Genomic DNA, 13,667 nt, shown 5'->3' with positions numbered 1-13,667 from the left:
CTGTTACTAGACTTAAAATTACGGAAGGTAGTAAAAAAGGTTATAATTTAAAAAATCATATACCTGAGAGGCATTCGGTAAGAACGGTAAATAACCAAAGCGTGGTTATTTTGTGTTTTATTCATCGTCCTGGCGAAATGACAGGTGCATGGACATCTTCAGCCATCATTTTAGTTCAATAGTGGACCCGTAGTCAGATACAGATAGGCTGATATGATGATAAAATATAAATTTATACTAATATAATAAAGAGGAAAGATTTAATTTTTTGTATGTTTATCTGTAAAAGATAAACTCAAAAACTACTTAAAAAATAAAAAAAAATATCCTTAAAAAGCTACATTATCAGCGAGTAAAATGCTGTACTTTATTTTCAAAAAGTCCAAGCGAAGCCGGAGAGTCAGCAAGTTAAAAATAAAAAAAGTTAACTATACGCATGTTGTACTTACGACGTTTAGAAAATCTCAATTTAATGGACAAGCAAGCGAAAGGACCTGAAAGCTTTTACCTGCGGTGAAACAAAACAGAATACCTAGTGAAAATTTCATTTACAAATTAAACCAAACAGTAATAATAACTTTTATAACTTAAAATCCAGGACACAGGTTGTATACAAAATTATGGTATATCAGTTGTTTCGTTGCTTTCTTTGCATAAAAAAATTGTGCTATATATTAATTTAGGGCATAGTCTTTCTGTCTGTATATAAATTTTATATGTTCAGGCACATTAAGTGTAATCGTATTTCGCAAAGAATGTATCAAATTCGTGAAATATTTATAATATTTCAGAAATCTATTCAACGAATCAATTGTTTTCATCGGATAACATCAATGTAGGTACATGTACTATTTGTGATCTTTGATAAAAAACAATAATTGTAACAATTTAAGAACTCGCTCCGTAAAAAAACGAAACAAAAAAATAAAGGAAACCCAATAGAAGAACAAACATTATATTAAAAAAAAAAAGAATTGTTAAACTCATTGACAGCTGGTGCAAATGTATTATGATACATATACGGATTTCGACTAATATTATAATACGCAAAATTTGTAAAAATGTTTGGACGTTTGTTATTTCATCACGCTTAAACAGTTCGATGGATTTGAATGAAATTTATAGTACATTATGGCCTAACTTAACACATAGGATGCTTGATATTGATTCGAGCGGGTCACAGCTACAGTAGAATCTCGATTATCATAATTAAAACCAAGGGTACTCCGTATAATCGAAAATCCGGATAATCGATTTCAAAGTCAAATCAAACAATACATTCATCATTTAAAAAATACAGGCTATAGAGATAATGGATTACATAATACCTATTTACTGAATTAATACATAATACCATTTCTAAATCGGTGATTAGAGCCGTGAAAAATAAGTTCGCACAATGGAATATTCGGATAATCGATGTTTGGATAATCGAGATTCTACTGTATTCTTTTTATTATGTGAAGGGTTTTACATACGTCATTTAGACAATACAAAAAAAAAACTCACAAACTATAAAGATAATGGGTTACATAATATCTATTTATCTAATTAATACATAATACCATTACTAAATCGGTAGTTAGAGCCGTAAAGAATAAGTCCGGATAATCGATGTTCGGATAATCGAGATTCTACTGTATTTAGAAATATAGTCGAATCGCGAATCTCCTTTTAAAGTCAGTGAAAAAGGTAAAACACAATACAGATGACAAAACATGGGCGTCTATACAAGGTCACGGTATGGACTGTTCCCATTTTCTACGTTTAATTTACTAATGCATTTCGTTATTGTGCCATAGCCGGTGTGGTTATCGTTCATCCATTGATGGACGCGCAATCTTTTAGTATATAAAAATATTTGCAGCCACCCTGCGTCAATGTAGAATAAACCTTATTCTAAATGGAGCAAGGTAAGTTTATATCAAATGTAAGTTATGTTTTTAAAACGGCACGATGGTTGGTCATTTCATTTTTTAAGTTTCACAACGTCGAAGGATTTTCAATACTAGTAACCACAAATGGTTCTCTTTATCGAAATTATCCGGGCCTATCTATATCAGCTACATCATAATAACAAGGTAAAGATATTACTTAAATTATTATAAACAATTAAGATTCTCCTCAAAAAAAAAAAGCATTAGTAACCTCAACTGTGATAATACATGAGTAAACCAAAAGGTTTACTCCTATATTCTCGATTATGAAAATAAATATAAAATCCGCTTAGAATTAGCGAAAATATATTTCCTACTATCGTCCTTTTTTATTTAAAGGCGCTTAAAAATCAAGACAGGTATCTTATAAAAATAGCATAGTATAGCATTCAACATAAAACAATATATTAAAATAGATTACCTATTTAATTTTTAGTTTGAAGACCAGATATATGTACCTATATGAAGACAGATGACGCAAGTGCTAAGCGTGACGTCCACGAAATTTAGTTGGAGTTCAAGTAAACTTTTTAACCTCTACGGGTATAAACAGACAGACACAATGCATATTGCGACGTCTATATTCTATTAATATCATAAAATAGGAAAAGTTTGTGAAAATGAATGGCTGGCTAGATTTCTATTATTCTTTCACGCAAAAACTACTATACGGTTATGAATGAAATTCGGTACACGGGCAGGTTATATCCTAATTTAGCATATACAAGTAGGATGTTTTATGTACTTACTGATTTACTTGAGATACAGCTAGTAAAAACTAAGCTTGTCATTATTAAATTGTTTCACTATTACTGACTGTCTGAAATGCTGTTTTGGTCAATCCTATTTAACCATGCCACAAAGTACATCCGGCCCAGTCTCCGTCTACTGTTAGGATTGTGGTGAACGTTGCATTCGATATTCCTACATTTTGAGAGAGAGAGAATAAATCCAACAAGGCAAGGGCCTACCGCTGTACTCGGGTTAATTTGGTTTGTTAATGGTCTTAAACTGACAGAAGTTCACTACACAAAATTATTGGTACTGGCTATCGTCAGGGATAGTATATTATTAGAGCATTACGTTCCCGATTGATAACAAAAATCGATTTTTTTTTTTTTTTTTTTTTTATGGTTTGCGGTGCAATCATTAAGGCATCCCGTCCTCGCTATTGGATACGGGTGACGGAATGCCTATACAAGAGGGTACATGGAGGACGCAATTTAGATCCAATATTTGAGGAGCATTACGGCCGGATACTGCAACAAAAAAGAGTATGTGGTCGGCCCCCGAACTGGCGACCTCTGCTGTCTACCGGTCTCCAGTTCGAGGGACGACCGATTACCGGCCGTAAGAGATGACGCAGGGCGTTTATGAAAACACACTACAAAAACACACAGGGCGTGTATAATGACGAACTGAATGATGTATGTACAGCTGCTGGTTATTAGTATTTTATTATATTTTTATAATACCAAATATACGTACTAGTACATATACATATGCTTTCTTTTTTTTTTTTTTTTTTTTTTTTTTTTTTTTTATTTTATTTATTTATTTTATATATATATATATATATATATATATATATATATATATATATATGTATGTATGTATATATATTATTATTATTATTTTTGTTCTAATTTTGACACAGTAAAACTTATATCACTTATATTCATTTTTTTTTTATTTTATTTATTTATTTTTATTCTTTTTTTATATATTATTCTTTTTTATTCTTTTTTTTTTATATATATATTATAATTATTAATATCTATGATGATCATGTTCGAAATATGGTAAATGTATGTAAATGTATAAAAAATGTATATGGATTTGTACAATGGACTGTCTAAACCTATGTATTATTGATGACTTTTAACCTGTTTACAATGTATGTGCAGAAATCAACAAACGAATCAACAGCAGACTCCTTGGAGATGATATCATCTAACTGGTATGGTGCGACTCTAAGCATGGCGCAGCGGCTTACATGGTTGTGCCGCTGTGTAGCGAATATAGGACAATCACGCAACAGGTGCTGGATAGTCTGGATTGAGTTGTTGTCGCAGGGACACGTATTGTTATCGGTAATGCGGAAGCGATGTAGATATTGCTTTGCAAAAGAATGCCCGGTTATTATTTGAGTCATAGCGAATGATATTGGGACAGCCTTTCTATACGCAGCAATACTATCAAGTGTGGGAAGCCAACTGCTAATTAATGACGAAGAAGTCTCGGCCACATACTCATTGTTGGAAGCACTATATGTGTCTTTTCTGATGCAGTAACGAGCGTAGGACATCGGGAACGAATTCTTTTGGGAAGCCACTTTTAGAGTGGCCGCCGTTCTGGCGGCTTCATCTGCTTGCTCATTCCCGATAATTCCCACATGAGCCTTGACCCAGACGAAATTAAAGTGGTTGGAGGATGTGTGTATGGCTCTATGAATGCTATTGACTGTCGGCTCCCTATTGCTGCGCTGTTGCAATGCCATAAGGGCTGAGCGACTGTCTGATAGTATGGTAATACTAGCATCCGAAACTTTCGTGTCTTCAAGCCACTGAATACCGATTTTGATGGCAGTGAGCTCAGCCGTAAACACTGTGTTGGTACGGCAGAGTTTCACCTTTTTTAGGACAGGTTGCCCTGATGGTCGATAGATTATTGCTGCCGCACCAACTTCACCTGAGTCCAGCTTGCTACCATCCGTATAGATCATGTATTGTGTGCCCGCCGTTAAACGCTTAATATCATCTTCATTGTTAGCCAGCGCAAACTCAAAGGTGCGTCTCTCAGCCGGATGGAGTAGCTGTCGAGTTTTGACTGGTTTTGCCAGTTCTATATCGTCAGGTAAGCAATCCAGTGTGCCGGTTACCTTAACTTTGTGCAATTTGGTGCACTCCAAGATCTTAAGATGAAGTGGCACGAATTGTGCCAATGCAATCGCTGCCGCGGCAGAAACCGTATGAAATGCACGGATAGCACGGATAGCGAATTGCCTTTGCACCGTGCGAAGCCTACGTTTGACTGTGGTAAATCGAACGGCACCGCCCCAGATACCAGCAGCATACGTAAACATCGGTTCTATAACCTGTCGATATAGTGTCGCTATATTGTCAGGGTGAGGGCCCCAGGTGGGACGAGTAATTCGAGCTAGCTTGTTAAATAGTTTAGAGGCTTTGAGAGCGATGTGTGAGGCATGTTTTATAAATTTAAGGCGCCAGTCAATTATGACTCCCAAGAGTTTTATCTCCTCCCGAATAGGAATAGATTGCTGGTCGATTTCGATTTTTGCGCTTCTGGCCCGGGCAGTAAATGCAACGGCCTGCGTTTTGGCCGGGCCAAAGTGGAGTTTTACAGAGTGTCCCCATTCGGTGATGCTCCGAAGAGCGATACGGGTACGGGTCTCGATTTCGTCCACTGTGCAGCCCCGGACAATAAGCAGCACATCGTCAGCAAAAGCTTGCACATCACATCCCTCAGGCAAAGGAACATCAAAAAGTCCGTCAAGAATTAGGTTCCATAAAGAAGGACCACAAGCAGAGCCCTGTATACAACCTTTTGACATATTTTTTTGGATTGTGGCTGTGCCGTAATCAAGTATTACTCTACGGTCCTTAGTGTAATTAAGGACGAGGTTGTACAAGTTCCTAGGGCAATTTATACGTTTTAACCTGGAGAACAAAGCGGGCCACCAGGCATTATCAAAGGCTGCTCTTATATCCAGCGACACGGCCACCACTTGATCTCCAGCAGACTGCGCTTCAGTAATGCAATTTATAGCATGTTGTAGTGCATCTGTTGTCGATGTAAGCGGTTTGAATCCAAATTGCCGTGGATTGTCCAATCCTAACTGATGTATATGAAAGTTAATCCTATTGATAAAAAGTTTTTCTAGTAACTTTCCAAATACTGGCAAAAGACCGATTGGACGGAAAGCTGATACGTCATTCGAATCAATTTTGTCAGGCTTGGGGATAATCTTAATATGGGCATCCTTCCAATTTTCAGGAAAGTACCCGATTTGTAGGCATCGGTTTAGGATGCCCAATATTACCATTGGGATGGCTTTAAACACGTGTAAACAGATATCGGAAGTCAGGGAGTCATTACCGGGAGCTTTATTAGGTGAGATTGAAGCCAGGCATTCCTCTACCTCAAAAATCGATTTTAAAATTCATTGACGTGACAGCGTTAAACTCGTATTAGAGACATTGCCAGTAAGAAAAGGGGGAAGAAAAGTGGTTTCACGCGCGTGACGTCGACATTTAAATAGCTAGTTTTCAGTCGAGCTTTGAATATAAATGAGTGGCCGCGTCGCGTGTCGTGTTTATTAATGCGTGCAAACCAACCGCAGGCTATAAATACTTTTTTATGGGAACAATGCGATTGGAGTGAAATATATGTGAAGTTAGATGAAAGCTAAAAATTTATGGAGGTTTTAAATTTATAATTAACTAGTTGTCCGACACGGCTTCGCAGGGGTAGATGGAATTTTCGTAAATAGATAAATATATAATTTATTTGCATTACTTACAGCACACAAATAACATTAGATATTGGTATATTCTTAAAAATATATATATACAAAAAAAAAAAACAAATAGAAAGTACATAAAAGAGGTAACATCTCGTGAGTGTTCTACAGTAACACAAAATGGTCACAACTCAGTTCATTCTGTTGTGGCCAAAAGCCAAAAACCAGCCGCGAGTATTCTTGACAAAAAATATAAATAAATGAATTAAACTGTGTAAATAATATATAGTCTATGTTACTCGCTGATGATTTAGCTTTCTACAGGTGAAACAATTATTAAAATCGGTTGAGTAGTTTTTGAGTTTATCCATTAGAAACAAACAATCATTGAGAGTGGAACGTTCTCTTTTCAGTTGGTCGTATTTATGGACCATATCTAATGTTCGCTTTGGATGGCGTACTCACATGTCGCACTACAATAAATAAATAAAAAAAAAAAAACAATCAAATCTTTCCACTTTATAGTATTATAGTTGCGTTCGCGACTGCCTTTGTGTTATAATCATGATTAGTTATTAGACCATATACTATATAAACAGATATAAAGTACTCATGTACTGATGGACTGGAAATGCAATCATAAGAACGAGATAAGATGAATAGTTACACTAGTGTGCATGTAATGTAAATGTGTGCATGTGACAGTTTAAAATTTATATGAACTCCTAGCAAGTCTTTTTCGAGCTTATATTGTGTAAGTAATGATTGCCAATCTATATACTTTTTATGCATTATACAAACCGAATACTTGTTATCTAAGAAGTAATGGCCACTGATTTTAACATTTGCAATATCTAGGTATCTAGTAAGGATTATTCTGTAACACTTAAAGACAATTGAAATGCAGAATGGACCCTGACGATTTTGGTAAAAGTGTGTTAGTGTGACGTTTACCGAGTAGTGATTGTATTACAAATAAAAAAAAAAAAAAACTTTTATTTGAACAGACTTAAAAAAAGAGGTTTCTTTGTCTTTATTGTCTATAAAAGTACGCGACATGTCTATGGTTCCATTAAACTTTTTTTGTGAGTTTTAATACTACGCAACAAGTGCCACGATGACGGGCTACTGGCAACTATCCAACTAATCAGCAATTAATAAATTTGAAATAAAACCATATACTAAGCCAATTGGTCAGCGTGGTAATAGGAAACAATACACTCCTTGTTAGCGAAAACCCTACTATTATTGGACATAAACAGACTGTTTTAATATCGGATCAGTTATTAGTTTGTTTACATTTTTATCAAATTCTTTGAAATAGCTATAGCTATATATATATAAGCTGTGTAAATATCTAGGTTAAAAATGGATGCGACACGATATGTATAGTCAGTCGAGTATAGGCTCTCCTTGAGACGTGCTTAGAGACGCTCCACAAGTGAAGAGATCGAGTGGGATGGCGCCCACTTCTTAGAGGCTTTGTTTCACAGTATGTTTCGTTACACCTAAATCGCTGTTTCAATATTTTATTAGTATATTTTACCACTTTGAAAGGGTGAAGGTTATTTTTATAGGAAAGTTCTCAACTCGCTTGTAATCTATTGTTGCGTTAATTCTGAAATGAATTTTAATGTTTTTCAGTATTCAGTAGAATTTATATAAATATCCCGTTATGATTGAAGTACCTTTTTTTGTGGAACATACTTCAATTATATATATTCAATATATATATGACTATTATCAGCGGTTTCGGCCGCGTGACCGGAATATGTCCACTGACCAGAATAATTTTTTTCAAATTCAAATCATTTATTGCACGAACATGGGTACATAGATTAAATGAAAATATTTTTTATAACTCCAAAAAAGAAGTCTGTGTCCTTCTTCATCCCATACAGCGAGTGTAAAATAAACTTCAGTGGTTGATTAAGGTGCTAAGAGGTAAAAAAACAAAGTCACTTCCACATTTATTATGTATTACAAAGGATTTATTATTAATTAATTACACAGTGAGTTATCCAATCTATGTATTAGATTAGTTACCATTCCAAGTTGCATAAAAAATATTACCTATAACATAAATAGTAGTGACAGGCAAAACTACACTAAAAGATGGTTTAATAAATGTTTCCTTTTAAATGTAACACGTGTTAATAAAAACAAATCTTACATGAATTGTCCATTAATCAATTATACTAGTACTAGGTGGAGGTATAGTTTGTTTCAATAGAACTCAATAAAAATTCTTGTTCTTATTCTTGTTGAAAATATTACACAAACATTCTCTATTCTCTATTTTGATAATAAACTAAAACCTATTAAAACTCAATTAATTAATTGATATTTTATTTGTACTGTAATTGGGCGTCAACAGATTATTATGGTCGGGTCAATTATTTATTTGTGTCTATTTAAGTTCTAATGAGCCCGACCACACGTCAGTATACATTATTTAAACAAATATTGTCATTTTAAATTTGTATTTGATACAATGAAATAAATAGCAGATGAATACGGTACAATTTATGGAAAACCCAACGGAATGCTTATTGCAATTAGATTTCGAAGGATTAAAATGAAATTAATTAATCAGTAGGCTGTGCTGCGTGTAATAAAATATCAATCGGAAGCCCGCATTCGTTCACATTATGATGTGATATGCGGTTTATTTGGCTTATCTACGTATATACGAGTATTATTACCTAACTAGCAGATAAGATTTTTTAAATCAATACCTTACTCTCACATACTTGTAATATATTGCATATTACCAGTATATATAATAAGTATATAGAGTACGAGTATATGCAAGTTTAATATTGACCGAGAGGACGGCCAATGATTTCGACGCGGTTGAGCTATGTTCGGGATATATCTTAGTATCCAAAATATGTCAATCATCATTATTATCACACAAACCGTTATCTGTCCACTGCTGAACGAAGCTCTCCTCCATAGATCGTCATAGACCGGGGCCTTTCCTTATGACAGTTTACCATAGGGAGGATTTTGCTAATAGTTGCCATTATTAGTAATGGAGTCTGCCCTATTGCTAGGAATATATCCTATCAGGTCGACATTCATACATTCACATTTTCACGACAGGTCAACGGACCTGCTTCATCTTTCCCAATTACCCCTCACTGGTGCCCGCCAGTGTAAAATTTTGAATATATCTATGTAAATATGGCAAATACGAGTACGCAACGTAGTTTTCGAGAGTCGTTTCGTTCCTTTTCATCGAATTGCAGTGGTATCTCGAGGCCTTTTGGCTGCAATTTCGTTAGTGGCCCACTCCACTTGCTCGTTTTGAATGCCCGCCCTTACTTAAATTGAGAAATACATTGAGGCACAATTTAGTTATTATGATCGACTATTTTTTAAAATTTGCCATTAAATAGAACATATTGTTGGAATATGCTATATAAATAAATGATTTATTTATTTAACTCTTTATTGCACCAAAAACATAAAAATAAACAATGACATATAAACAATTCAACTGAAATACAGTAGCATGAAGTATAGATCAAAGCATATATATAAAGGTACAATCAACAAAGGCATCTTTGTCTTTTATTGTTGGCATAAACACAGACTGTCACAAGGAACAAATGGAATGGAAGTCATTTAATATTGGTGTATTATGGTCATTCATATTTTTTCACCCATCGGTAGGTATGCTAATATATTCGAAATCGTCACTCCAACTAGCACCTACTATTCTTTCGTTTGTATTGTTTATATAGTTAAACCCTTGAGATTTTGTACTCATCGTTACAGTTAGTTTCTTTTACGGATATCCTCATTACGGATTCTATCATGCAGTGGAATTTAGAGATTTATGATCACCTACAAGGCAAATATTTAGTCGCGGAATACTCTAAAACGAATAAGAACATTAACACTACAAAAATGGTTAATGCTGAATTCGCTTTTAGTTCGCATTCTATAGTTACTTCAGACAAACGTCAAATAACTGTTTAATTAAATACAAACAGTTAATTTAACATTTTATGTAAAATTAACAGAAAGGATGCAATGCAAACGGATATCTTTTTAAACTACCGACGGTGTTAACTGTAACGCTTGTATAAACAGTTAAACAGTCTACTCCTAATTAATATTTTTTATTTCATTTTACTTTATGGTAAAGGGTAAGTGTAACTGTCGCTGGTGTAAACACGAATTACACCATAATGTCTATGGTGGTGGTGGTAAACAATGTAATCATAATAATTATTGTGGTGTCGTACAAAAGGCGGCCTAGTGTATTTAATATTTTTTACCATTTAAAATAATGTATAATGTGTATAAGGAAGTCGAGTTTTAACCAGTTTTTGGTTAAAACTCAGTCAAGTGACTAATGTGTAAAAAAGTCGACTTTATCCAATTCTTGGTTAAAATTCAGTCAAGTGGCTCTGAACAGTTCCTTATGGCGATCTATGGAGGAGACCTATGTTCAACAGAGGACAAATAATGCCTGAGATGATGATGATGGTAGTTGAAACTGATTATTGAATTGGACATACTTATAGACATCGGTGTATTTAAAATAACTTTCCAGGGATAGCCCGGTCTTTTAAATAAAGACCTTTAATATGTACTTTTAGGCACTTCTTTGCGAAGCTTCGTTTGTATCCTTGGGTGGGAACAAAACACCCTCCTTCTTCTTTAAATACGCTTCTGACGGTAGAACAAAAAACTGACGGGCCTAAAATGTACTAGACATATGAATAATAATTTAGAATTTTTATGGAAATGATAATAGGTCAGCCATGTAGCTCGATGAATTAACATCCGATGGGGATGAATAGCTCGAAATGTTAATATAATATTATCTAGTAGTAAAATACTTTGTTTCGATTATATAAAACTGTCCATTTTGATCATCTCAGATCACATAATCTTGGTAAAGGTTATTTCCCCGTAGCATTTACTATGGTAGTCCCTTTTTACTGACTATCCCTATTATTTATCCCATTTAAGATACAAAAGTCAAACATTATTATATTATTAGTCAACATTATTTTTACTATACTTACTATGTTAAATGTGACATTGTATTTCTTACATTCTTCTCTCAGTTTGTCTGAAACAAAAACATAAAATGTTATATTTTGTGAATTTATTTTGATGTTATTTAATTTTAATATAAATATATTTTATATTTATTAATCTACAAGTATACCACTTAAAACATACACATATTTACTAATAATATAAATATAAATGCTTGTGTTTGTATGTTTGTTACTCGATCACTCCCAAACAGCTGTACGGATATGGTTAATTTTAATTAACCATATGCTAAATTTATATATAAGATACATTTACATGGTTACCTTCAGCATACCTACACCTAATAAAATAAACAGAAGTCCTAAGCATAACCAATGAATTTTGTCAGAAAAACAGTTTGAAATCAATCGTTACTTCTAAATTACATTTGAGCGGAACAAAAAACGACGATAATGGTACAGTTCGTGAATGCAGTGTCCTATAAAGAAATGAGCGGTGGGAAATATTTTGCACATTTCACACGGGTATTGAGCGCGAACCCGTCAAAATTCTCTGTTATGGAAATAAAAAAAGGTTATTGCTTAGGTCGATACTTCGAAAACACTAGTCAGGCAATTTTATACTTTATTGTATGGCCATAAAGCGTAATAGAATGAGGAGAGATCAGTGACTGTTACTTCTGTCGAGACACAAAGATTTCGTTGGAGCCATCGATATACAAATTACCTAAGATGCACTATCTAAACTGTCCACTGCTGAACATAAACTTCCCCCTTGGGGGGTTTTGGAGTAGGTGCCATGTTTATTTATCAGGCAGATTGGCAACCGCAATTAGGCTTTGGAGATGTTTTAAGAGTGACGCTGCTGCCCATTGCTCGCCCTCTCTTTGTCGCCTCTTACGGCAGTGGTGACGGGGTGGCCTATTCTCTGCCGCAAGCACACGGCGAATTACATAATAATTTCTAAATATCCTATGATGTTTGTAGTAAAAAGTCCTATAATATTTTCACAAATTTTGTAAAAATATGAAATATATGTACGAGGTTTGTCCGGAAAGTACGTATAAAAGTTTTTTAAAAATTTTATTTTACAATTATTCAGGTAAATCAATTTTATCCCCTTCAAAGTACTCCCCCTGTGACATAATGCACTTGTGCCAACGCCGTTTCCACTGTGAGAAGGCTCCTTGAAAGTCCTCTGGTTGTAGGTTTCTCAGCTGCCCCGTCGTAGCTTTTTTTATCTCATTTATGTCCCCCAAATGCCGCCCCCGAAGTACCAATTTGGTTTTTGGGAACAAGAAGAAGTCACACGGGGCCAAATCCGGCGAATAGGGGGGGGTGTTCGGTCACCGTAATGGAATTTTTACTCAAAAACTCACGGACAACAAGAGAGGTGTGGGCAGGGGCATTGTCGTGGTGAAGAATCCAACGCCCCTCTCGCGCCAATTCTGGACGAACTCGTGCCACACGAGCTTTGAGGCGTCTGAGCACATCGACGTAGAATTTTCCATCAACTGTCTGGCCTGGAGGGACGAATTCTTGATGGACAATCCCCCGAACATCGAAAAAAACAATCAACATTGTCTTGACATTTGAGCGGGATTTTCTTGATTTTTTTGCTCGTGGTTCCCCGGATGTCTTTCACTCTTTGCTTTCACGGCCATTCTTGCCGAGTTTCGAGAGAAACTTGATTACGACGCGCTGCTCTTCAACGGAAGCGGGCTCCATGCCGACGGGGTTTCGTTAAGAGGTAACTTCACAGATGGCGTGACAAGCCAGTTCGCACCGCACGGCGGTCAGACCAGAACTGAAGCATTGTTAGGGACATAAGGAAGGGGTCCTGCGCTTACCTGGCCTCCCCACTCCTCTTTCTCGCATTCCAGAACACTTTTATACGAACTTTCCGGACAGACCTCGTATATTCAGATACGGAATTTCAAATCTGGTTTATATAAACAACTCTATTCATATCTTATCCTACGTTTACTATTTTCTATATTTGGAACATTTTAGGGTGCAAATTTTGTACGGGCAAGTGAATCTACGATTTTTTATATCTATGGTAGGGGGCGACTTCGCCAATAAAAGAAAGCTGAAAATATCACACCTCGAACCTATCTATTGTGCTGTTCATTAAATGAAATTATATCGTAAAGCTTGATAAATTGCGAAAATATTCCTCCAAGTATTTATGGGTAGCGATATTTCCTTGCTATATTAACT

General features: G+C 35.2%; 1 protein-coding gene across 2 annotated transcripts in view; it reads right to left on the bottom strand.

Moving 5' to 3' along the window:
- The window catches only part of LOC113521640 (probable beta-hexosaminidase fdl), a 118,948-nt gene that overhangs the window by 83,348 nt on the left and 21,933 nt on the right, over nucleotides 1-13,667 (bottom strand). The window contains exon 2 of one of the 2 annotated variants that reach the window (XM_026907234.3): nucleotides 11,469-11,515. The gene's annotated coding sequence lies outside the window, so the exon portion shown is untranslated. The remainder of the gene's footprint in view (nucleotides 1-11,468; nucleotides 11,516-13,667) is intronic. The other variant, XM_026907236.3, reaches the window with a different exon arrangement.

This window comes from Galleria mellonella, unplaced genomic scaffold (assembly GCF_026898425.1).
Source record: "Galleria mellonella isolate WM207_F2 unplaced genomic scaffold, CSIRO_AGI_GalMel_v1 utg63, whole genome shotgun sequence".
Lineage (NCBI taxonomy): Eukaryota > Metazoa > Arthropoda > Insecta > Lepidoptera > Pyralidae > Galleria > Galleria mellonella.
Note: the sequence above shows the minus strand (reverse complement) of the source record. Positions and strands in the feature narration are given on the sequence as shown.